Genomic DNA, 4,246 nt, shown 5'->3' on the forward strand with positions numbered 1-4,246 from the left:
AAAGTCACCAAAGTCACCAAATTTTAAGAATAATAATATCTCATTTTTCTAATCATGATTGCAAAAAATCGCATCTAAATTCAATCTCTAAAGCATTTTTTGAAAATACATATTTACTGTTGAACATTTTTATCGTGTTTTTAAATTATTTAAAGACATTTTTGTTGATAATAAAACTCGAGTACATTTTTATCAGGATTTGAATAATTCGAAAACTTTTTTTGGTGGTTAACTATAATACATATGATATATTTTCATAGTATATTAATAATAAATATTTGGGAGTTAAGTTTAATTTTTCATATGTGAATAAAAGAAATTAATTCATGAAAAAAGAGAGTCTGAATTTTATGCAAGTTTAGTGGAGTTACTTTGATGAGTACATATAGTCCTTTTGCAAGCTTAACAATTCACAAAACACACGTTCAAAATTCGATAGGACAAAAATATATTGGGATCGATAGGTTAATCCACAATCAAAATTTATTTTTACTTTCTCAAAATAATTTAAACAGTCACCAAAAAAAAAATTTAAACTAAAAACACAACTACAACTAAGCCCAATATCATTTTTAATAATTAATCATAACAAACACAATTAAACAGCTTCCTCTATATACCATCATCACGTGATATGATATAACATATGAAATATGTCAGTTACTATGAATAGATTGTCTTTAACCACATTCTCTCTCTATACACTTGTCTCACAACCCTTTTGACAACACAAATATATAGGTGTAGAAAGAATCTTCCTTCTACATCATAGAATTCACCTATTCTTAATTCTTGTTTAGAGTTACAATTAGATTTTTTTAGAATTTATTAATGCAAAGGATTACTTTTACTTTTGATTAAATTGTAGTTATTGTCTATCATGTCTTCCTTCTATTCCCTTTTTAATTCTATGCAAGTAATTTTCATGTCAATGGAGTAGATTCCCAACTTGACATGGGGGTTGACTAAAAGGAGACACTTGAGTTGGAATGCTCAAGTGATTAGTTAAATTGGAAGTTGTTGGCTAATTCTCTATTTACTAACGCTAGACCTTCCCAAGGGAGAGGACTAGGATTTGCGAATAAGAGTTAGCTCAATCACTTGACTTTTCTTTATTTAGTAAGGCTTAACTAAGTGAAAATAACAACCTCTTTATACTACACTTGAGAGAATTCCAACAAGGATAGAACTTCCAATTAATCATACCCCCAGTCAAGGCTTTTTATTCTGAATATATAATTCTCTTTTAATTTATAATTATTTATTTTCTGTCATTCAACTCTCAATTTTCTCGGAAAACTCCTGATTAATAAGATAGCACCCTTTTGTCAACTCGTTGGGAGATGACCTGGGATTCATACTCCCATTATTCTTATTCTAATTTTGTGACAACCTTTCTAAATTGATGAGCGGATTTTAGCTGGTTAAGAACTATGCTCTCAACGTATTTCCATATTGATTTCTTAATTGGCTGATTTCCGCCACCCATCAATTAATCCTTTCTTTGCTCTTTTCTTCTTCTTTCCCATTCCATCATATTTTCTTCACCTCACATTCTCCATTACATCTTTTTGTCACCTTCTTCTCAAGGTTCTTTCTTTCTATTTTTTTTTCTTTCCTTATTATTTATTTATTTTTGCATTATTTTACTTGGTGTTAAAATTCTAATTGGGTGATTATTTTCTTCTATAATTACTTGTAGATTATTAAGGAGTTGTTTGAAAATTATCAATAATTATTTTTGGGTTGTTTGCATGTTCAAATTTAATACTTTCAATAACATATTTACCATGCATACTAAGTATTTGTGAAAAAGTCCGTATGGCATTGTGAACTTCTAATTATTCTATCCTTCTACTCTAATGCCTGTTTTTCACAAAACCCCTTAAATATTTTATTAATTGAATATAATTGTCAATACAAATGTGATTGTTAGTTTGTTACATTTGATAATCAAATTAAGAAATTAATGCTTGATCTATGCTACTCATGCCTTTGCCATCATGCCAACAAACATCTTGCATCTAATTGTCTTAATTTATCATGCTATATTTCCATTGATGTCCTTATCACATGTAGTCGCGACCCTGTGTTAACGACATCCTTCTTTACCTTGGCATTGATTATCAGTTGTACTGTCCTCTTCCTTGCTTTAACCTTTAGCTTTACATGTTACTTTCCTTTTTCCTTTTCAGGATGGCCACCAAGAAGGGTAAAGAGAAAGCTGCTCCCAAGCCACCGGCAAAGAGAGGAACAAAAAGAGCACTAGCTACGGAACCATCCTCAACAGCAGTCAAACCGACAACAAAGAGGGTCAAGAGGATCATCAAGGTCGATGAAACAGAGAAAGCCTTTTCAGCAAGGGACATTGCGTGGTTCACTAACCGCTACTATGAGCAGATGTTCCCCATCCTGGCTGAGCGGAACTACAACAATGAGCACCTACTCATCCTCCCTACCCACATTGTTGAGTTTGTAGAGCCCCACATTGAGCGCAGACAATGGGGATTCTTACGAAGACAGCCACGACAGGTTAATCCCTCATGGGTAGTTGAATTCTACTCCAATTTTCATATGCAAACCCTGCAGTCTGTCTATGTCCGTCAGAAGCAAGTCCCCATAACTGAAGAAGCCATTCAGCGAGCTTTAGATCTTCCCCCTGCTCCAGAAGGATTGGACGCATACCAAGAAGCCTCCTTCAAGCACCAGACATACCAATTTGACTGGGACACTGTCCTCAGAGTTATAGCACAACCTGGCAACAGATGGATCTATGGATACTATCAATCCCGATCTAAGGGCATATTGGCTTCAGCACACACCTTGGAGGCTCGAGTATGGGCACAGATTATGTCCCATTACGTCTTTTCGAGCAATCACGAGTCCTCCTTCACTGCAGATATGGTTGTTCTCTTCTGGTGTATCCTTACAGACTAGCCTCTCAACTTACCAAGACACCTTCGGCATGCCATGGGACATGTACAGATCACGGGCAACCTACCCTTCCCCGCCTTAGTTTCGGATCTAGTCTCAGCAGCTGGAGTCTCCTACAAAGCTGGGGACACCAAGGCCATACTTCCGCGAGATGATCAGTACATCCTCAACGGGAAGTACATCAGACCCCCAGCAGCCACTACCAGTCAGACAGCAGACTTGGTCGCAGATATTCCTTCTACTTCCATATCACAAGCACCTTCAACAAATCAACTGCTCCTTCAGATACTTGAGAAGTTGGACCGGCTTGACCGGCAGGCAAAGCAAAGAGAGCGCCGTAATGAGCGCCAATTTACATACCTCAAGGAGCTGATTGTTGGCAACCACCCACCTGAAGAAGACCCAGACACTCTGGACTCTACTTCATCCACCAGCACAGGGAGCTGTGTCAATCCCAACTGTGGAGATGCTGCTACCAGCCCCCCTTTGTTCCTGACTGATGGTACCGAGGACGGTGCCAAGCTTTAAGTGTGGGGAGGTCGGTCAGTACCTGACTTCTGGAGGTAATTGATTTTTCTTAACACTAATAGGTTATTTTTCTTTTGTTAGGATAGATAGATTGCATAGTAATAGGTGTTTGCATGCATGTTCTATTTGGTTGAAAAATAATAAGTTTCTTTTCAAGACTCTATTTTGAAAATTTTGCTAATCTAAATAAAAAAAACTTTTGTGTTAAAATTTATTTGAAGACTGTAAATTGAAACATGAATTACAGCTAAGAACAGACAACCTGTGAGATTTGAGCTTAATTGCATGGTTACATTATTTAAACATGATATCTTATTCTTGTGTATTTTCTTCTCTATGATTATAATTTTTATTTTGTTCCACTCTATATGTCCAATGTTTAGGGTATTTACATGCTTGCATATGATTGAGGTCATTATTTTATTAGCTCACTTATCCCAAATAGCCTACCCCTTTCAATTACCTTTGTTAGCCACCTTGAGCCTTTTAATCCCCATTTGTTCTGTATTTTACCACATTACTAGTCTTAAGCAAAAAAAAAAAAAAATAAATATCCCAATTAAATCTTTGGTTAGTTTAAGATAGTATGTTAACTAAGTGTAGGAAAACTGTGGAAACTTGGGTTAATGAAAGTGTACAATATTTAAATAATAAAATATTGAAAATTTGGGTACCTATTCATGTGAGACCAGAAAAATTAAAAATCCATGTGCATTGATAAATTATGTTTACTTTTACTTTTAATAAAAAAATAAAAAATAAAAATAAATAAATAAAAAAATTC

The sequence above is a fragment of the Arachis ipaensis genome, chromosome B09 (assembly GCF_000816755.2).
Source record: "Arachis ipaensis cultivar K30076 chromosome B09, Araip1.1, whole genome shotgun sequence".
NCBI classification, from domain to species: domain Eukaryota; kingdom Viridiplantae; phylum Streptophyta; class Magnoliopsida; order Fabales; family Fabaceae; genus Arachis; species Arachis ipaensis.